The sequence below is a fragment of the Anas acuta genome, chromosome 1 (assembly GCF_963932015.1).
Source record: "Anas acuta chromosome 1, bAnaAcu1.1, whole genome shotgun sequence".
Lineage (NCBI taxonomy): Eukaryota > Metazoa > Chordata > Aves > Anseriformes > Anatidae > Anas > Anas acuta.
Window position 1 is genome coordinate 42,879,745 of NC_088979.1, and position 23,254 is coordinate 42,902,998.

At 37.4% G+C, this 23,254-nt stretch overlaps 1 long non-coding RNA gene across 4 annotated transcripts in view; it reads left to right on the plus strand.

Annotated features, from left to right (window-relative positions):
- Positions 1-879: 879 nt before the first annotated feature.
- LOC137853621 (uncharacterized) overlaps positions 880-23,254 on the plus strand; it is a 90,642-nt gene continuing 68,267 nt past the window's right edge. For all 4 annotated transcript variants that reach the window (XR_011094606.1, XR_011094602.1, XR_011094603.1 and 1 more), the window contains exons 1-2: positions 880-969; positions 4,922-5,080. This is a non-coding gene — a long non-coding RNA (uncharacterized lncRNA). The remainder of the gene's footprint in view (positions 970-4,921; positions 5,081-23,254) is intronic.

The following is a 23,254-nucleotide window of genomic DNA, read 5'->3' on the forward strand; positions in this document are numbered from 1 at the left end:
TTCTGGCTTTATACAGCTGTATATATGTGCTGTCATATATATATGTGTGTGTGTGTGTGTGTATGCATATATGCATATGTATATATATGCTTGCTGTATTTTTTTTTTCCATATATAAGACCTATCACAACAGACTAAAAATGAAATAAAGGCAAAGGGAACAGAAAAAAATACTTGGGTTCAACTCCACTTGTGAACCAGATTCTGCACTCCCATGAGATCATTCATGGGGCAGGTTTTTGGTTTGGTAAACTATTTAACACAAAGTTGGGCAGAATATAAGATGGTAGGTGATAAAACTGTACTTTGTAAAAAGCTAAAAGTCAGCAGAAATAAGATGAGGCCTAAATAGCATAACTTAATTTCTTTTGGAACTCTGCTGTCATAAAAACAGTAAGCAGTTCAGTTTAAGAGTGGGCTATTAACCCTTTGCAAGAAGCATGCTATGCATGTGCATTCAGATTAAAGTGAAGTCCTGGCACTCAGAAGAGTGGCCTTGCTTTTCTGTGTGCTTTTATTTTATCTCATGACTTACTATATCATGTAACTTACATTATGTAATACTTAATGACCCCCAGATACTAATTCTGTGAAGAGATTGCTGTTTATTGAAATACATGATCCAAAGCATTTAGTAAGTGTGATACTAGCTAATTCCCACTCTCTGATTTCTGCAGTAAATGATTTTAGGGATCATTTGTATTTGAAAAAAAAACAACTCTCAACTGGCTTTCTGGTTGTGCTTAGCAATGTATCCCTATTGTACTTAGCAAGGTTGCTATCATACAAAATGAATGAAAGATGACAAAAGGAGAAGATTGAAGAAGAGCACTGGGAATTTTAAAAGACCTTCAGTTCTGCACTGCTGTTTTTCTCTTTCAGTGTATCCTCTTCAAGAGCTTAAAGAACTGCTGTAGATGAACCAAGTTGTGCAGGTGGAGCCAGTGGTTAGTAAGGCACACTGCTTCAGTAAGTCACCTGTAAAACAAAATGACCTTTGATGTTTGAATAAATGCAGATGTTTTTGTTACTTCCCTGGTCAGCAACCTTATTTGAAGTGTGGCTTGGAATATCCACCTAAATGCTCAATGCATTTGAAAGAAAAAAAAAAAAAAAAAAAGGATTCAGTCAGTGAAACTGGGATGGTGTTTCTTTGTGAGGATGGTACTCATTAAAAGCACCTCTTTTTCTCATGCAAATCACGACATGCCATGCCTGTAATTTTTTTTCTGTGACACGTTGGAGAAAAAAGAGATATTACTGTAGTAGGTAATAGGAATGTGTGTGGATGTGGTGGGGAGGGGGGAGTGCTGTTACCAGAATAAGGTTCAAAGAAACTCAAAGAAAGTCCAGCAAGGATGCTAGTGGGATCATAAAGAGAGGAAGAGAAGCAGAAGTGAGAAAGAATCTGGAAGCCTTACCAGAGATGTACTTCTTATCCCCAACATTTCAAAATGGGGTTTTAACTCTGAGAAATAAGTACAGAAATGAATTATCCATACTCTGTGGTTCCCAAGGTATTTGAGAGTGTCTTTAATGTTTCCACTCTAAAAGGGGGTTAGTTCTTCACTGCATTTCAAAGGCAGTCCCCTAGAGTGAAGTTCAGCTTTGGCTTCAAGCACAGAAATTTAGCTATGAGAATGTGAGTGAGGTATCTTAACTTTCCATTGCAGACAGTGGGGGTGGGATTCAGGTTCCTTCACAGGAGCCATTTGTGCCTTGTGCTTTAACACATTGAAAGGGGGCTGTCAGATACAGCACGACCTGGGGTTTCTCAGACCCATGACTTCTGGACAGACAGCCGGAGGCCAGGATTAGCCAGGGCAATTCAAATGGCACAAAATGACACATTTAGGCAACTGAAGTTGACCTAATACACTTGAAGGAGTTTGCAGCCTAAAGTAGATACATGCTTTTCATCAACAGAATAAGTCTCCATACTCAGTGACTACAGACAAGACCTGTAATGACCACAACAGTGATTTAGACACCTTGGTCTCACCAGTGCATCTGTGCAGAGGTTCTTAAATTCAGGTGTCAAATCCTGCAGACTTGGTTTACGTTAAGCCCTGCAGGCTTAATTTACTTGCCTAAACCCCGGTGACCAGCACTGTTTGAGGCTGCCATACAGCACTGTCAGTTATCGCACTAGACCAGAGGGAGACCTGCTTCTCTTGGAGAAGCAGCCAGCCTATGCAGTCAGGTTGTCTGAAGCTCTTTTCTTGTGAGTCACTTCTGCAAACTCAATTCTTCAAACATTTTCTGAGAAAATACCTGTCTTTTAAAGTTTTCTTGTTTTCTGCCCAGAAAGAAATTTTATGTATTTTATTTATGTTTTCAAGAAACTCAGAGCTGTCTAAGACCTCTCCTTTCCAGAATCTTTATTGCTATAGAAAGCAGACCCTTGCTAAATGGGAAAAAATGTGGAGAAAGGAATATGAGTGCCATATAAGAAATTGAAAGTGTGAGTGGTTGAAATGTTGCTGTTCTGTGAAGTTAAACATTGATCAAAACCGTTACAAGGTAGAGGACTAAAACCATTAAATGAGTGGTTTCATTCAGGAAAGGACTAGAAATGGAGAAGGATAAAGGAAAGCCAATGTGATACCTTGGAGGATTACAGTAAAAACAAACAGGTGTACAAACATTGGGAAGAAGTTCAGGAAAAATAACAAGCAAACCACAGTTTTCTCCAAAGGCAACACAGACAAAGACGGTCTGGTACACACTGAAGACATCTCCTGAGAGATTATCCACTGCTGAACTACATTGGGATATTGGGATAGGAGTATGGGAGAAGATCCATCTCTACTTGCAGAGATTCCCTACCACTTTTTTTTTTTTTTTTTCTTTATGACCTTTCTTTATTTCTATTCCCTTGGAGAAACATTCTGACAGTTAGCTCCAGGATTTCTCTTATTCTTCCATCTTTTTTCCCCTTGAAATTTAAAAAGACTTCTGCCTTCAGATGACTTTTATGTGACAGAAAGTCAGGTCATCTTTTTATTCTTTTCAATATTTTATGAGAATCTTGGCAGGCTTTAGAGGCTCTTTAAATTTTAGGACTGAGAGAAGCAACTCAACCTTATGCTCTTGTGCCAAGAGAGAACACACTTTTCCTGGTGAAATGTTTAAGTCAGCCACTTGAACATCCTCCAACCTTTTCACCTTTTCATATCAATACCAGTTTGAAGTCATAGCTGTTATAGATACCGTCACAGGGCTGAAGCCAGTAAAAGACTTGAAGCATCTACAAATGGGACTTAGGTGAAATTGTATTGTCTGAGCATGGGCCAGTGATCCAAAAGCCACCTGTTCATCTGCTGCCTAGCTTGATTACATACCTTCCTGTCAGACTGCAAACTTCTCAGGACACTTACAGCCAAATTAAACAACTCGATACCTTTCTTTTGTGTAACGTAAGGGTAGTGTTGGGAATGCAGGCTATGCTTCATCTACAAACCCTTGAGGGACCCAATCTGTTAGATATTTTCAGAGCATACCTAATGGTTGGGACCTCACAGAAATGCAATGGATGCTTTCCCTGAAACACAGCTGAGGAGGAGGCAGTAGTGCTTCCATGACAAATACACATCCATGCCTGCATGCAAGCCAGATATAGCACCAAATGTTCAGGGCACTCTTGCCCCAGAAATGAGGGGTGTGGGGGATGTAATACTCCTTTCCTGAAAGATTTGATGGACACTGACTACCTTTCACTCATTTATCACTAGAGTTCTGCTAGAAGTGAGGACCAAAACCTGCAAGTGACGCTTTTCTGCCGATGATCCTAGCTTTTGGATTACAATGTCATGCCCTATAAATGTTTTCTTCTCTTTGCTGTACAGAGGACAGAAGGTCCAATCATCCTGGCTAGTTGTGTGGCTGGTTTTTGGGACCTTTATTTTTCAGGAAGGAGATGTGAGCTGAACCATTTTGCTGGGAGAATACAGAGCCACTCTCTTCCATTTGAGGTGTGGGCACCATCTTATTTTGTGGGTGCTGGAACCACCTCATGGCTGCATTTTAGCAACAAGAGGAAAAGGTGTGAGTTCTGCTATGCTTCTCCAAGAGTCAAGATAACGTGCCTTCAAAAGACAGAAGCTTTTCTATAGCCTTGACTAATCTATTTTCTACATCGGGATGGGCGTAAGATAGGTTCATGATGTGTTTCCTACTACCTGGATTCTCACTCAGTGTGCCAGCTGTTTGAGACCATTGTTGAGAGGCTTCTAACAAGTCCTGCACAGGGAGTAACTGCTTAGCATAGTTTTGGAGGGCAAAAGCATGGAAATGGTGCATGCATATATGAAGCAGCCAAACTGCATTGTATCTACATGTATTCCATGTCAAACTGTTTTTGTTAGAAATGTTGTCCTAGTTTTTGCTGTTCTGGCATATGCTGTCTCTTTCAAATTGGTGACAAAAGGCATTGCTCTGATCAGGCTCCATCCTTTCATAGATGTCCAGTCATTTTTTGTTGTGATGGGACTTTGTGATAAGCTTTAATCAGTACGAGGTGGTCTGCTGTTTGGTTACTGGTCCTACTTGGGTGGGCTGGCCATGTGTCATGTGCATCCATCTGGATAAGAAATTATTAAGGGATAACAAAATTCTACATTGTTAGCCTGATGTCCAAACTAAGCTGGAGGGGCACAGACCAACCTTACAATCAAAATGTTTGCAGAGAGATGGAGAATAGAAGGAAAATATTTATCAGTCGTCCAATGCTTCCATAAGTAATCAGTTTATCTGATTCTGTCTTTTTTTTTTTTTTTTTTTTTTTAATTTAGCAATTACCTGTAAAATCATAGTATCTCTTCAGCTGGTTGGCTGTTGTTTTCTTTGTCTGAAGAAACTATCTTTCTGAAATGTTTCTACTAAACATTCTGAAATAGCATTTTCCCTTTCATTATTCTAGAATTTTGGATCTGAACTTTGCCAGACAGATCATCACTCTGCATTTCGCATCTGACACCCCAGGGGCTTTTTGTTTTCCCTGTGTCCATCTGCTGACAGGAGGAGTTTTAGCTAGTGTTTGGGCTTGCATATTAGGACATGTGGAGAAACAAATTAGCAGGTAAGAAATTACCAGTCTTCAGACTAATTTCTTTCTCTTTTTTTTTCTTTTCTTTTTTTTCTTCTCTCTCTCGCTCTCTCACTTTTTCTTTTTTTTTTTTTTTCTTCTTTTTTTCTCTTTCCCAGTAAGAAACACAAAGATAAGTGGCAGCACATGGCTTATAGCTGCCTTATTATAGTCGCCTTCCCATGTGGCCAGTTTAAAAGCTAACTAATAGTTCTGATACTAGCTAATCTGGCAAAAAGATTCCAATGGGTCTATGTGAGAATAACATCTGCCTTTCAAATCTTACGCTTGCCAACGTAGGCATGTGAGGTTTTTTGTTGTTCCAAGAACCTCTGAAGCATAGCGAAGGTAAAGGTCCTATGAATTGGAACCACCTGCTTGAACTAATGTTTTGGCAAGCTCCTGTTTTCCTGGATCTGGTTCAGAGTGTTCTGGGCTATGTGGAATGGGAAAAATCCACAAAAATTACTTACCACACCATAACTGTTTTCTATACTGTTGTGTTCAGACTGGAGGTGTGTAGTGAACAAGCATAGCAAGCGTGAAGCACATGCTGTGTCTGTATGACCATATCCTTTACTGCATAGTCTATTGTATAGTCTGACACAATAAATACAGAACTTAGAGATCTAGAGGTAAACAGCTTTCAAAATTGATGATGCAAATAGCACAGTGGATACATTCACTGTTTTCTTGAACCCTCTATTTGACAGTGTTACGGGTCTCAATATTTGTTTTGGAGTAGCTGGACTGAACACTGAAAGACTCTGAGAGCCCCTATTGTACTTAGGTTTGTGTATACAGCTTGTATGTCCCTCACACCATACTAGCTCTGTGTGAAGGGCTTTTTTTTAAACCAAAGACTTGTCATGACCTTTGTAAAATAACCCCTGCTGAAGGCTTTTTTATCCTTCAAAGGAAAGATAACAATGGGATGTTCACAAATATTTGTCGATTCATGTTAAAATGGCAAATATATGACAAGAGTACATTTTCTATACATATGGTTTTTTTTTGAAAGATGGATCAAAAAATTAAATACCTACCATTCAAAATTCTAAAAGTTGTACCTCCTCACGTAGATAATTAAAGGTATAGCCATTTGATTTTTCTTTTTTGCAGCCATGTTAAATATGTTACAAGGTTTATAAAACAAATCTATGGTCCCCCTAATCTAAGGACATTCTAGAGTCCTAGTCCTTTGAGTTCTAATATACCAATGAATGTGCAATTTATACAAAGTGAAATGTTCAATAGAGAGAACTAACAAAGTCTAAGCCAGAATGCCATCAAGTAGACCAGTTAGGACATTTTTGCAGGAGGTTCAGATGGCTGCCCTGAATGAGGCATGAAAGGTGCTAAAGTCTATGTCTCTACAGTTGCTGTACTGTATATGCAATATAAGGGTGTCGTTGTCTTTATGAATTTTGTAAACAGTGAATACAGTCTCAGTCAGGATCATTGTACTCAGCTTTTCTTTGTTGGTCAGATTCTTGCTGAGCTGCTCCAGCAGCTGTAGAGTAAGTGCAGCTCAGATAAGTTTCTAACATATGCAAACATCTAAAACTCTATAATATGATTTTTGAGAGCATTGCACTTCCTTTTGTTAGAAATGCCTGTAACTAGTGATAACTGTGGGTCAATGAAAAAGTTGAATGTGGTCCCAAAGTCTTCATTTTTTTAATTATGCAATTACTGTCCATTTTTATAAAGGGTTACTTTAATCTCAACTCATGTGTGTTTCAGGTCCCAGAGTCTGAATGTACTCTAGCACTGACATTTTCCTTTGTCTCTCATGATGTATTTGCTAAATTCAGACTGTAGGTTATTTCTTCATTAAAGTGGATACCTATGATTTATCCTTCCTTGGCATTAGCATCAATACTTGATAATACTTCAATCATTTAATCACATTCCTTCTTTGAACTTCAGTCTGGTGGACATAATTTACCTCACCAAGGAAGAGTTAAGTAAGACAATTATAAGACAAGAGTACATAAAACAATTTGAAACAACACCAACCAACCACCCAACCAACCAATTGACAGCTTATTTGTCTTTAATTAAAAAGGAAAAGGGATATATAGACTCAGGCAAAATAATAAGATGCCATTTTGACTAAATTTCCCTACCATTCTTGGGCATTCTTTGGGATATTTTATCAATGTCCTCCACAGTACGCTAAATTTCCATCCACGAGATGCCTACCTACTTACGTCATGGAGTAACTCTCTGCATCTGCTGTTTATCTGTGTCCTTTACCTTTCAATTCAGTAAGTTTATTCAGTCAGTCATGAAAATTACCAGATATCCTTTTTCTTATTGGCACTAGCTCTCTTTGTCAAACGACCAGGCATAACATTTTTTTTATCAGATGATTGCAGTATATCACCTGTTTGTAAATTGCCACTCTCTGGGAGTTCAGACTGGAAAAAAATGGAGTTTGCTCAAATAATAGCAAACTTTTTCTATGCTGGTATGCTAATCAAAGGTTAGCAGCTCTTAACTGGTAGTTTTGTTCTAGAATTTGTCTTAATCATCTCTCTGGGTTTTAAATCAGTAGAGGGGCACAAAAGATAGCAGGGATTCCATAAACAAACCACATTCAAAATAATTTGTAGTCTGGCATTGGGATCCTTGACCCGATACATTGATGTATTCCCAATTTGTCTCATCTGAGTGTGTCTTTTAGAAGTGCTGAGAATTGGTTCTCAAGGCTTTCAGTTACTGGTTTGGTTGATCTGCACACCTGAAAATTAGTGTAATATTGTTCTAGAGCTTAGTGTGTAATGGGACCACAATAAAGGTCACCTCAACCATTTATACCATCACAGAACTCATCATTATCCTATTTTAAATGCCTAAGAAATTGCATAGTTGTTAAGATGTCTTGGGTTACTTTAAAAGCGTACTGAAAACTGGTTCCATCAGTGCAGAGGTCAAATTGCTGAAGTTCTTAATCCAAATGCAGATGCTTCATGCATTATGTGGTCTATCATAATTTTCCTTAAAACCATTTCCTTAAATAAAAAAGAAATATATTTACAGGTGTTGCTGGAATCAATATTGCTACCCTTTCCACTTTTCGACGCCTGTTTCTGCTTTTCTGCTTCCAGGTCATAATACTTTTTATAGTATCATAAAACAAACCGTCACAATATGTGTTTATTTTTCCTATGAAGTAGACTATTCTTAAGAACTATGCCTACCCAACTTACTCTTTATAACCCATATAAGTTGCCTCTTTTATGAAGCGACAGTTTTTTTTTTTTATTTTGGGGGGGGTGGGGGGGCTGTAGAAAGCTATTGCTTGTGATGGGAGAGGGAGGTAATAATCATGGCAGAAATTATAAGAACTAGAACAAGCTTACAGAAGGATTAGAGATGACAGTGTGTCAAGGATGGAAACAAGCAGGTTCACAGAGGTAAGAATTAATGTAAGAATGTACAAGTGTGGTGGGTTAGACCAGAAACCTGAATTCATTCAATGTCTTATCTCCAGCAGTGGTCAATATCGGATGCCTAGGGGAAAGTAAAAAAGATGGCAAACATTTGGCAGAAATCTTTAAATAATGCTTTGTTAATGTTCAGCACATTTCAGAACAAGGACTTCTGGAACTAGAAGTCTTGTCTCTGTACTTAATGGGCCTCAATGGATTTTTCTTTCATGAACTACTTTTTAAATCAACATCTCAGCTTGTCATCCGGTCTCTCATCAGAGCCAATGGCAAGATGAAAATACTACTATGACATGATTCACCTAATTTATTTTATATAGTGATGTAAGGATGAGAAAATCGTTGTCTAAAAAGCATCAGCTTCTTTCTAGCAGGAAAAAAAAAAAAAAAGTAGGTAAAATGTAGGTTGTTAGCTCAGAGGGAAATTAAAGAATAAATGAATTCTAGACATGAGACTCACATCACAGATCCTAAGGTGGCATGTCTTCATGTGAACTGTCCTTTGGTTTGGTCACCTGAACACATTTGAGATGACATGTCTGGCCTCCAATATTTTCCAGAAGTGTGTAGGCCTTCTCCAGGCCTACGACATGGGACATTCTAGAGGTGAGCACTCTACTGAATGGCAGCTGGGGGCCCTGCAGAATAATATAATGCATAGTAATGTGTAAGGCATTTCAAATAACAGTAGCCAACAGGGCAGGAGACTGACCTGAACCTCCAGTACCCTGATGTCTGAAGCATGCCCTGAGGTTCATTGACTGTAGGGATTTAGTAGGCATCTGTTGCCTAAACATAAGTGACTAGAGCTATCTGAGATTCTCTAGAGTATCTGACCCATCCATATGAGGTGGTATATATGAGACAAAACCTAGACAAGAGCTCTGCCCCTTCTAGACCAGCAGTTGGGGCTAGGTAGATGCTTAGTGCATCTCAAGTTATGCTAAATATCTGTGTGGGAAATACAACAGATTTCTAAGTGAGGGAAATAAGGTCAAACTTGCAGAAGGGAACAAGTGAAAATTAGGACTGCTTTAAGAAACTTTTTTTCCACTAAAAGAAAAGCATGGATAAACTTAAATAGTCTTGTATAGAAGAGTCTTGGATATGTTCAGTGGAGGGTATTGAGATAAGCAAATACCTTTTTGTGTTCTATATTTGTATAATTGTCTGTTTCGGGGACTGTAACATAAATAACAACAATAATAAAATTACACCTTTATTTTCAAAAAAAAAAAAAAAGAAAAGAAAAAAAAAGGAAAGGAGAGTTTAAGATGGTTTTAAGAAGCTGAAAACAATGATCAATCAAATATACTTGCAACCAAGATTAAAGATCATAAGGTAATTGATTACAGGAGAAAATACAGACTTTAAAATGTAATATATGGAGAAGTTCATACAAGAAAAATACTATTACAAAGACGAGAGGAATGAAGTTGGAAAAGGTTAATAGGGAAACAGATATTCCATATTATGATATATCCAGTTAGGAAGGCTTGGGAGAATGAAGTTCAGTGTTGGAGTTTGCCATGTTGTCATGAAAAATGAAGTGAGAACAAAAAAAAACAACACAGGAACAGAAGAAGAAGGATTGGTCTGAACACAGAAGAGGAAGGCTTTCATGCCACAGGCAGAATTAACCTATTTAAATAACTTTAATCACAGGATTTCTAAGAGAAATCTTTTTTTTTTATATATATATATTTTTCATTCCCCTAGCACTTCATGGGTAAATTAAACACCAGAGTCTTTAATTTTTAAAGAGGATTTTAGGGAGGATTTGGGCAACAGACAGGTAAATCAGTGTAGTTCCATAATTATTTATTTAGTGCAACTTTTTTTTTTTTTTCCTCCATTTTCCATTTAGTAGAGTTTGCCATTGCTGAAATTTCAAAACATTCTTTAAATCTACTTGCATCACCTACTAAATGTTGGAACTATATTAACACATTACAAAGTAAGCTGAAGCAGTTAGGAAAAAAGTATTTAAGAGATAATTTACTAGCTGAAGCCAATTCTTCAATCTGAAGTGGATACATAGTCGCCTATGTTACTTTCTCGGTGTTTGTTTTGTATGAAAGGATCCCTGCAAATAATAATCTTGGAATCAATTGGAACCCCTATTAATGAAAGCTACAGAAAAATACAAAAAAGACCCTAAAGTTTGAATGCAAAACTGAATTTTAACATTTTAAACAAAAGAGGAAAGATCTCTACTACACCATATTATGGTAAACATACACAGACATTTCCATCATAAACATACAGTTTGTTTTAAGACAAAAAATATATATTCCTACATTCTACCTCAGAGTTTTTCTCTGTATTTTTAGTGCTCACAAAAATGCTATAGAAGAAACCATACGCATGTAAAGGATGAAGACTGGTATTGTCTGAAAAAAATATCCTGCCATTTCCAATCAAATTTCGTCTTTATATTATGGTAAAATTCTGCAAGAAAAACAAAGAAGCTGTCATCACATCTAATGGCTTGCTTATGTTCAGAATCCCCTTTGGAATAATAATTACATCCATACATGTGTACTGGTGTATCTCTGCTTTGCCTGCTCTCACTGTTGCACCTGTATCGTGCAACATGACCTATGATTTATGCCAGGCATCCATCCATCTCTGTGCTGCATTGGTGGTTGCACATTGTCATATGGGTGGGCGTCCTGTGGTTTATGGTGCTGAGTTCCAGGCCATTTTCATGCTAGATTGCAAGGTATATTCAGGAGGCCAGCAGAATTGTGGGGACAGGAATTAATTCCTTGAAACTGAGTTCTTCTGTATGTCAGGACTCAGTTGGCTGATCAAACCGTGTGCCCACAATTTATATGTACCCAGGCATGTACCCTTGGGTGTATTCTTCCCACAGACTTTATGTGCATATATGAATATTTTAAGTGTGTACCTGAAAACACTTTGGCAATTAATAAAACTTCTTACGAAGTTTGGTGAATTTAAGGAAACTGTAAAGCAAGGTCCCTCATTTAGAATGGGAATACGAATGGAATTGGTAATTTCTGTTGTACTGAAATTGCATTCATATCTGCTTGAACATCTTAGATTTCTTAATGAAAAATACATAGATTAGCTTTGGGCTAGGAATGACATTCATTCTTAATTATAATAAACTATTATTTTTACCACTCCCATTTGTTTGTTTATTTGTTATTCTCTGTAGTATTACCTAGAAATCTTTCTTTTTCACCTGTTTGAATGTCTATCTCCTTCATGTCACTTTACTATTGCAGTATAAGAATTTTATGGTGTTGACCTTTTTACCATTATACTGTTCTTTGGTTCTGCAAATGCAAATTCCAAGAAACCGGGAGAGAACAACACTGTGTAGGATTAGAATCACCACACAAAAAAAAACAGGGTGTTTTGTTTCCTTTAGCTAAATAAATTGGCCTTGAGAAGCCTACACTCACGTTCCTGAGTTTATTTCTGGTGGGAGGATGGAGGTCCTAAAATAGATGGCAGGCATTTCTAACACTTCAGGGAATCATGAAAAATATCAAGGCAGTGGCCATGTGAGGAATCAGCTGGAAATTTTTCTTGGCATATCTTACATTTTTCTCCATGATAGCAGTGTATCAAAACAACAGTCAACTATGCAATACCAGGAATTGTGCATAACTTGATAACAAGGCCTCTGGTCAAACAGCATTATCTGGTAAGTTTTGTCTGTGGCAAGAGATGCCACATAGTGAGCTTTCTGAGTAAGAAAGCAGTGGCGTCATATAGCCCAAGTATTGTACGTCCCATTTCCTTTGATTTGGCCTTCACGTCTCTCAGCTTGTAATTGCTTTCTACTTTTGGTTTGGTGATGATCCAGGTTACATAAAGACTGTTTGACTGGAAAGATTTGGATGATCTCCCAGTGACTGAAAGGTAATCTATGTGAAATGACAGGAAACATTTTTTTCTCCTCTGACTTCTTCAGCAAACCAAGAAAACTTTTTGCTTCATTGGTTCCCATTCTCATTGTGCCTGTCAGTCACAATTGATTCAGAGAGACTAATCAGAGCAACAAGATAGCTTCCCAGTGTCTTTGTGGCACTTGGTGATTAAATATACACCACTGTACTGTGAAAACTTTTACCAGTTTGTCAGATTCATGGTGGAACTTTCTTCAGTAGTAGGAAGAGGCATTTTAATACAGCTGCGGGTTTGTCTGGCTCACTGACTGGAATCAATGTTCACTGTAACAGATCACCACTGCAAAGCACATTTTTTTTTGCTAAAACATCTAACAAGGCTCTTTTTTTTTTTTTTTCCCACCAGTTGCCACTAGGACATTATTTTGCCCTCAGCTTCTATGCCTGAGCTCAGTAGACTTCAGCAGAAGTTTTGAATGCATGCTACTGTAAATGCAGATGACGCATGTTGATAGATGAATGTTTTCAAATCCAGCGATGCCTAATCACTTTTCCAGACTGCAGTGCTTATCCAAAAGTAAAACACCGCTACACAGAGTAGTCTATGGAGCAGTCAGTGGTACTGTTTCATAATAAATCCATTTGCAAGCAATTTACTCCTGGTTCACTTGTCCCATGACTTCATGTTAACGTTTGCCCTTGTTGGGTAGTCATTGTTTATGTCACAACAGTGGGACCGATTGCTCATTTTGTTGCCCTCCTTTAACTGCAGCATTCAAATGACACAATGTTATGTGAATATTTACAAATTTCTATTGTGAAAACACTGTTGAAAGGCTACTCTCCAGAAGGCTTAAGAAACTATCTGTGCATCTTGAAGGTGTGTAGTGCTGTAGACAGTGTATATAGAAGGAAAACTATAGGTTTTACAGAGTTTATCAGGAGATGTTACAGTAATGTCACTTATGCTCTTCAAATGCACTTCATAATCCACCAGCAAACATTGCAGCAGGCTGCATGAAAAGATGAGACTTTATTTCATAGCAAACTAAGGCCAATCAAAAGCTTGTTCCAGTTCATATTTCAATTTGTTCTTCAAACTGGATTTAATGAGTAGAAATATCTAATGTTGTCATTTTGATTTTGCAAAGGACCATCACTGTTTTTCTGTGACCTAATGCAGAAATACTACCTCATATTTCTCTGCACTATTTCTTTGCTTAATGATGGCTTAATCCATGGAGGGAATGAGGGGAATAATAAATTCTGTTTCCAGCTGGTGCTGGCTTCATTGGCTTTCACTGAGTGCAACATGTGAAAAGTGGTTACAGTTAGGAGAATGTTCATGGTGATTGTTATGAGGTCATTTAAAATAGTCTTCACGCTTACAGGCTTATTTTGTCCTACACAGGTAATGTCTGAATCGCTCCTCACCTTCATTGATATGGGACCTTTTTTAAAGTAAAAAAAATAATCATAGCATTCTTTAGAAGCACTGTGGAAATTAAACATTCAGGATCTATGGCAATGAGTATCATAAAACCACAAAATAACATTCCATGGGAATTACTGGTTCATGGAAAAAAAGTAAAAATTTGAAGTTAGCTTAAACCCACTGCAATTTAGAACAAAAATGAATAATTTTGATCTTTCAGTTAAACATTTTTTTTTTTTTCTTGAAAAAATAAAAAGATATTTAGGCTTGTAGTATTATTTCTGTCACAAAAGTCAAATCTTTGGAAATTGATTTAATTTATAAGTGTACATTTACAAGAGTACATTTTGTCTTTAATGGCAAGAAACAATATGTTCCATTTTGAAAGTATAACAAAAATCACAGCATAATCAAAATGCTTTAAAAACAAGGCTTTTAAGCCTTTCTGCCTTGCCTTGCCTTGCCCTTCCTTTGCGTTCCTTTTCCCTCCCTTCTTTGTCTTTCTCCCTTCTTTTTTCTTTCTGTCTCTCTCTTTTTTTTTTTTTTTTTTTTTTTTTTTTTTTTTTTCAGAATGGAATTTCCTTATGCTGAAAATCTGTCATAGAAAGTTTTTGCTTTTACAATTTTATTTATTTATTTATATATTATTGGAAGGTTTTCAACTAATTCTACCCAGAAGGAAATTAATAAATTTTCAGGGCAGTGCCTATGTAGTGTGCCATAAATAAAGCTTGGGGCAATATACTGAACTGTAAGTATTGAACAAATAACTGCTTATTAATTTTAAAGTATCCATCTGGTGCATTGAAAGGGGCACAATACTTCAGAAAGAAAAAACAAAAACAAAAACAAAAACATTAACCCATTCATAGTTCCTGTGAAAAAATGAACTGTAAATACTGTGCAGAAGTAATGATGGAATTTTCTAACCTTTTTTCATAACCTTAACATTATTTTAATAGTGGTTTTCTGCATAGAATATATGTATGCATAAATATCTATATATATAATTACATTTGGAGTCATCTGCCTATCTTGCTATGTATGCAAAAAAGATACCTTCTCTTTCCAATCCAGGGCAGATGACTGTCACTGCTAAATGGCTACAGGGAAAAAGGAAAAGACCCTGAAAGTGACTTAGGTCTTGTTCAGACTTTCTTAAAATGGAGATCCTATCTGAACCAGTAGAAAGGATGTCTATCCAAGGCCATTACAGCCCCCTGTGTATTTTATTCCTTATGGGACAAGAGTGATAAAGGAACCAGATTCTTAAATCTGGTAATTGAGTAATTTTGAAAACCATAGTGGGATTATTGCTCTTTCCAAAGGGCAAAACAGTAGTGCATTTCTGTTACGTAGACAACACTGGTGAGCTATAATATAGACCAGTTATATCTGTCTCCATCACACACCATTCAACACTGCACAACACAGAAAAACCTGTCTTTGCCACCCTTCAACACAACTGTAGGAAAATAGCAGTGGTCATACCAAAGGCAGTTTGTAGGTACGGTGTGCCATACATGTCACCCAGCATGCAGCTTCTTACAGAGGTTTAAGGAAATAATTTTTAGAAAGGATCAAGAGTGAACTGTCCTGAGTATGCTGTTGCACCAGTCTTTTAGAGATATCCTGAGGCAGGCTGTTTATGAAGCCCATCATGGCTTATGGTCATTGGTGAATGTATGAAGTCTTTTTGGAGTGCAGTCATGGCTTTAGCATCCAGCCTTCCTGGGGGAAAAAATTCAACAAAGTAACTATCTTTTATATAAGAAAATGCATCCTTTGCTTGTTTTGAGCATGGTACCTCATTATGTAGAACATAAAGCTGGAAGAAGTCATCTGGGAAATCAGGTGTCCTATAACTGGAGGTGACCAAAACAGTGTTTTAGTAAACCAGGGAACGCAAGAATTCTGTCTGATGTGTCCCCACACACCATAGCCAGCAAAACATTTTCCAGCAACACTGTAAATAAGGCCCTTTACTGTATATCACCTTCAGATGGCTATTTTTGAAGCTGAAGAGTCTTAATCTTTATCAGCCCTTCTCCTGTCCGCAATCATTCTTCTTATCTTTATCTGTACTTTTCATATTCTATGGTATCCTTACTATAGGGGATTAGAGCTTCACATACTGTTCTTGAGATGTCTGTACCTGGAATGTATATCCTTAATAGTTCTCTAGTCTTATTCAGTACTGAACAGATATTTTTAGTCAACTGTCCAAAATTGTTCTAAAAATCTCTTTACTAACAAATCTTCAGTTTATATCTATGCCAATGAATTAGCAGGTTCCCAGTCAGTCACTGGGACCAGTGTCTACTTTGGCCCATGTCTCTTTTCCCAAATGTGTCCCAAGGGGTCATGGGGTCCTTGGACAGATCTCCAACCTGACACCTACTTAAAGCAGGCTGGACACCAGGTCTACGTGGTGTGCCATGAAGCATATCCACATTGTATCCACAGCCTATAGAATCATGGAATCATTAAGGTTGGAAAAGACCTCCAAGATCATCTGGTCCTACCATCACCCTACCACCAATGTCACTAAACCATGACCCTAAGCACCACGTCCAACCTTTCCCTGAACATCCCCAGGGATGGTGACTCCACCAGCTCCCTGGGCAACCTGTTCCAATACCTGACTGCTCTTTCTGAGAAGAAACGTCTCCTCATTTCCAACCTGAACCTCCCCTGGTGCAACTTGAGGCCATTCCCTCTACTCCTATCACTAGTTATCTGCAAGAAGAGGCTGAACCCCAGCTTCCCACAATCGTTATGTGTATGTATAGGCATACAGAGAGATGTGTCTTCATGTTTATTTGCATATATAGATGCATAAATATACAAATCATTTATAACTTCTTTTCCTAAAGAAGTGGGCTTATGTTCTGCAACTGTCAATTCATCACTGTTTGTTAGTTTCTTCTTGATAACTTTTAAATGTTTAGATTGATAACTCTACCAAATTTGAGACAGTAATGGTCATCTCAGAAAAGTTAGGCGTTTGGCAAATACTGATGGTTGACTTTTGGTAGATGCTTGCATTTAGCCTCTACTTTGACAGGCATTTTAAGCTGACATTAGCTGACAATATCACCGAAGTCATTCCTTCCCTCCCTGCATTTGAATTAACAGAGAACCAGATTGGGAAACCAATCAACTGAAAAAATAAGTTAATAAAACATTTGTCCAAGTGAGAAACAGTTCCTGACTCTCCTGTATTAGTGCCTAAATGTGCACATGCAAAGAAATGGCGCAGAGAACAGTAGCAGGGAGGAAGGTCCTGGTTCTCCTAGTGGGAGGGCCCCCTGACGTTAGTCAGAAAAGCTGCTGAAGGAGAGCACCAGGAAAAGGCTTCAGCCCAAACTCAGCAGTCAACTGCCCTCTTTCACCTGCCAAACAGCCCATTAGTAAGGACTTATCCTATGGCTTCATGGTGTTTTTAAATTACAGATAGCAGCTAGGATATGGGGTGTGAGGAAGAAGATCAAGAACTGAGGAGAGAACACCATGGGGACACAGGACACAAACCCACAGGAAACGAGGCTTTGTGAGCTCTGCTGCTTTTGGAACAGTGTGTTGCCTGTCTAGTTAGGCCATTGTACAGCCAAAGATGTATGGAAAAAGAAAACTGGAAAGAGAATCATTCCCCAATATACCATATTTATCTGTTTTCCATCTACATAATAGATGTCGTTCATAATAGTTTTCTACCAGTTTGTCTGATACTGAACCTAAAAGTACTCATCTGTAGTTCCCAAGATCACCCTTAGACTTTGAAATAAATATGCTCCCACTTCAGCAAAGACATTTCCTGTCTCAGTTGGCACCAGATGTCTCTCATTCATTTCTACAATGAAGGAGGATGTAAGTGAATGTACTGAGAAGTGTTATTATTTAAAATATAATGATCTTTAACAAATCTAATTTTACAGTAAACACAGCAAAGGCAGATCCATTTAAAACAAACAAGCAAACAAAAAAAAACCCAAACAACTCAAGTCTGTGTGACACAGCAGGAAGAAGAGTATAACTTTGGATATTTACCACATATATGTGTAATTGAAAAACGCTTCATGATGCAGGATGCCTTTCTGTATGTTGCTTCTAAGAGGCATTGTGGAAGAGAAAGTTAATAAAAAAGTTCAATTAAAGCTGCGTGCAGCAGTAATGGTCTCAAAACAATGTGTTTTGAGGAGTCCCATATGAATATTTTACACATCATTCACCAAATGGTGGCCATATCTTTTCATAAAGTGCTTTCATAAAGTCTCATAAGTGTTTTACGTTGTTGTTTTTTATCTGTGTTTAGCTATTTCTAACAGCCTGTTACTCTGATAATTACAATAGATTTAGGAGTGATGAAATTGTTCCTGCCATTAAAATTATTTTTTAGCAGCAAAAGTAGCTCCTTTATTTATTTATTTATTTATTTATTTATTTATTTATTTATTTAATAGGCTTAGAAAAATATGTAAAATGGGAGCACTTTTCCAAATTTCTTATTGTATTGCTTCTTCTCTAAAACTTTGAGCTGGATCATTAATGTGGCCTGTCCTTGGAGGAATCAAATAGTTGTCCCTGAAATACAGACAGCTCAAGCCTGTTTCCCTGTGCTAAGCAAATCCTCTGCCTGCCACATTTTTTGCCATGAGCAAAGTCATGTTGATGTTAGCTGTTAACACAGTGGCTGATCTCAAGATGGAACATAGAAGGTGGGAAATTTCTTTTTACAAAGACTATGACAGCCGTATATTGATTTAATCGGAGTATCTTTGGTCTCTGTAATTATCATGCAATGTGAGAAACTGGATTCATTAATGATCCAAGAGTTCTCAGATACCCTTGAAAAAGAAGAATTTGATAAAGATTTTATGCCATGCTGCCGTATGATTTTTGAACAGGCTTAATTTCACTAGTGCAAATAAGAGAAGGTTGAATTAGCAAAAGATTGTACATATGGCAAGATGAATGAAGAATTAATAGAGGCAGCTCATCATAGCCAACTATCTGAAAGACTGCATAATTTATGCTATCTTCTAACTTTCAGTAAATAGCAAAAAATCTGCATGGACTGAAGCTCTCAGGTGAAATTAGGAAATGCCTAGCATTTGAATAGTTTCACTGTTCCTCATACCTCTGAAACCTAACAATGATGTTTTAGGAGATCAGATGGTCTCTCAGGACAGGGACACAAAAATAATGAAAGATGTTAATTATCTCTGTATGGTCTGCATAAATCTTCCTTTGGAGAGTGATTCTAAGAGTATTTTTTTTTTTTTTTTTTTTTGCTATAATGTTAAAGACTGCAGAAAATGGCAGCTAGCAAGGAAATAGTAGCTGTTATTCCTCATCTGCACACAGGTCCTAAGCTCCAAAGTGCTGTTGTCCGAGAGCTACTTCGTACCAGTAACTATAAGGCACAAAATCACTGCAGGAACAATAAAAGTGAACAAAACAAACCAAAAAGCACTATCGGACTGTATTAATTTCCAAAAATAGCAAGGTAAAAAAATAAAAAAAAAAAAAAAAGAATATATCTTAAAAGCAATTGAAAGGGGCAGAATTTGTTTAAAAATGTCATCTTGGTAGCTCAGCGGAAATGTGCATGATACCTTGAAAATATCCCATTAAAGTAATGAAGAAAAAAAACCACAACCCTCAAATTCAAGCTACTAGGAGTAAGCAGTGGCTTAAAAAGAGATTTTGAATAATGTCTTGCTTGAGAGTTAATAAATAAATCCAGCTTAATAAATAAATTGTTTGGAAACTCATAATGTATGGGAAGCTTCCCAGAGGCAGATGGCTACGAGGCTAATAGATGGACAAAGTATAAAAGGATTGCTTGTGGGGGATAAGGCTGCTTATGCTAGAGAAGACCAAAGAAATGAATGAATTCTTGACATTTGTGTTCACCATGATGTAACTGAAAGAGTGTCACACAAAGGAAACCATCTTTATGGGAGATGGTTCAAAAATTTGTGCTTTATCAAGATGTCTGTAGAAGAAATTTAGAACAGAATAACAAATGAACTGTTGTTCACAGATGACCAGGGCATTGCAGTATTCACCTTAGATCACTAAAAGAAGACAGAGAAGAACAGTTCTGCAGAGAACATCTGGTGCCTGTGCTAGGCAGACTGGTGGAGGCTGTTGTAAAGAGCAGAGCTGGAAGATGTGGTCAGGCACTGGATGTCTATCAGTTCTCTAAAGAAATCAAAAATGTATGGGAACTTGGGTGGATCACAGAATGATAGAATCACAGAATGGCTCAGGTTGGAAGGGACCTTAAAGTTCCAGCGCCTCTGCCATGAGCAGGGATGCCACCCACCAAATAAGGTTGCTCAGGGCCTCATCCAATCTGGATATAGTGGGACTTGCAAAAAGGCTTTTGTTAATAACCGTCATTAAAGACATTTCAAGAGGAATGATGAAGGTCCTCTGATAGATAAAAAATGGTTAAAATATTATCAATGTGAAGTAGAAATAAATTACTAGTTTTCAGTTCTTCCAGTTCCTTAATGTGGGAGATCACAGGGAAATATTTCTTCCATGGTCTGGTCTGTATAAATATCCATGCATAAATTTGAGAAAAGACAGAAAACAGTGACATGACAAAGCTTACTGATGATATTAATCCATTTAAAGATGCAGAAGTAAAGGATTTCGTAACAGTGTGTGCAGGGCTGCTAAGTATAGTGTAGCGCTGTCTCTTGTGTGCAGTAGGAAGTGCACAGTACCATGTTATCACAGGTAGACTTAGTGCACTGGGCAGAGCAGGCTCATGAATGATGGTGGAAGTGCTGCCCCTCATCAGTCTGGGAGAGAGTGTGTGTATACCTCACTATGGTTTCAAACAATACTCTTCTGGAGAGACATCATGAAATGCTAGGAACATTTTTTTTGTTGTTAAACAAATAGAAAAATGAGTAATGGTGTAGAAAGGAACTGCCTGTGAAAGAAATCTGAGGTTTTTTATCTAATCTGTGTTGAATTTGTGAAGTCAGACAAGGAATGATTTTTACCTTTGCAGAAAGGATCAAAAGAACAGTGAGCGTACAACAAAGAATTCTAGCTGGAGGGGTTGGCAGCAAAGACAGACTGAAGGAAGAGTAGTTGGTTGCTATAACATGAAGGCAGAAAAAATTTGAGTTACACAGCAAATTAGAGATGAAGAAAGACAAATGGCAAAGGAAAATGGAAGGATGCATTTGCTTAGTTAAGTTCAAAACAAGATGTCTATGCCTTAAAGACAGCATGCTTCAGAGAACAAAATACTGTCTCTGAAAGAATCTAATAACTGATGACTTTTACCACTGGATCCACTAACTCTCCTACCTTGCTGTTTCTTTCATATATGTAGAAGTGCTATCTTGAGATTCTAAACCTGATAAGAATGAGCATGTCTACATATTCAAGTTTTCTTATTAATATTCACAATAAGACTATGACAGATTAATATTTTTATACCCATTTTATAAATGATAATATTAAATTGGGAAGAGAGGCTGGGCATTTTAAGTGATTAACATGAGAGATGCTTAATTTTTGAGAGGGAATCTGCAGTTTAAATAGAAAAGGAAACGATATTCAGAACCTCATTTCCAGACTGTGGGGTTGCCATTTTCTGTAACAAGATGAGGAAACTTGTTGGTGTAGAGCTTTTCAGGACATGCCAGCCCTGAGGTAGCTTGTGGATTAGGCAAACTCACAACCTAACTAAGGATATTAAGGAAGATTCTGATAATTGCTTCATCTATTAATAATGCTTCCCATTACTACAAGTGCACATTTTAATTTTTAACTTGATAGAATAAAATAGATTTTCTCCTTGAACCTATGCAATGGTGGAATTCAACTGCACAGAAGTAGATGTCTGCTTGTCGCTGGTGGCCCCCCATAGAGTCAATGAAGAGATGTAAGGCCTTTAGGGCATATTATTTATTTCAGCCTAAGCTAGACATTTTCATTAGAAGAATCATACTTCTAATTTAGTTTAAGTATTTATTTCTCTGTCGAGTCTACAGGCTCCTAAGGTAACTGGACCATATGCAGCTTTCTATGTTGTAGATATCCAAAGTTGCATCACATTCCGAGTTATCTTGCAGACACAAGGTGTCCAAGGTGTCTCATTCTTGGGAATGGTCTGTGATGGAAAGTTAAGTGAAAATTCATAACAAGGTTTTATTTGGAGTGAGCTCAGGAGTCTATTGAACTGGGGCATATACTTTACATCCATTAAAAAGTCTGCTTACAAAAATTTCTCTTGATAAACAACACAAGTAAAGCAATTTTAAATTCTCAGAATTGCATCCTCACATTATTGCTTACCATATGAGTGTTAAAGAATCTCAGGGCAAGATTCTGATTCAGAGTTTAAGCACTGCTGCCCTAAGGTTGTTTTCTGATTGCCTGTCTGCAGGGACTCTTCACATTTTCTGGGAGCAAGTCTGTAAACATGGTACTGAAAAACTGCCCACTGTGGATACAAGACTCCATCTCACCTTTCACCTCACATTTCTACTCACCTTCTTATCCAGTGCAGGAAAGAATTATTTTCATGTCAGCTAAAATGAGACACATTTTGACCGTACTGTGTTATTCTCACCTTCGCAAATAGATCCATGCTTCTATAGTAAAATACCAAAATAGAGTGTGTTTATAAGAGACTTCTTTTTTTAAGCTAATTCTGAAGAGGAACATTCAATCTTTGTTACTGCATATACTGTATACTTATGATTGGTTCAAATGAAGTACACGAAGATTTTTAAACTTGTCCTCATTAATTACATACTTATTAGTTGCTGCATACAGGTCAACCTTTCAAGGGCCCCATGGCAAATTCTGTATGTAAAAATTTGCTTAGATATTTTTAATGGTCTTTATGCCTACACTTGTGATTTATATTCACATACCACAGCTATCTGCAGTTTAAGTAAAGGCATAGTAGAATTAAAGCCTAATTTGTTTGTTTTGGTAGACATGGAAGTCTTTATTTCATAGGACAGTGAGCTGGTGTTTATGAGGCTGAAGTTAAATCTTGGCATTTTAAAGAGTCTCCTCTGACTTAAAAAAAAAAAAAAAAAAAAAAAAAGTAAAGTAAAGGTGGTACATTACCTGTATGTCTAGTAATATATAGCCATTTAGCCAAGACGGCTTTCTGGAGAAAGATATTGTTGCATAGAGAGCACCAGTGCAGATAATAAGATTTCCCAACAGGATGCCCAAATCACCTGCCTACAGGAGCTACAGGGGCTAAAACTACATTTGTTTGTCTCGTCTTTGGTGATTACAGTGTATTTAGAACTGCTCTGTGCCTCACTCTAAGGTTTTAGAGCAGCTGGACTTTCAGTGGGCATTGAGTTAGAGAGCATCCTGTAACAAT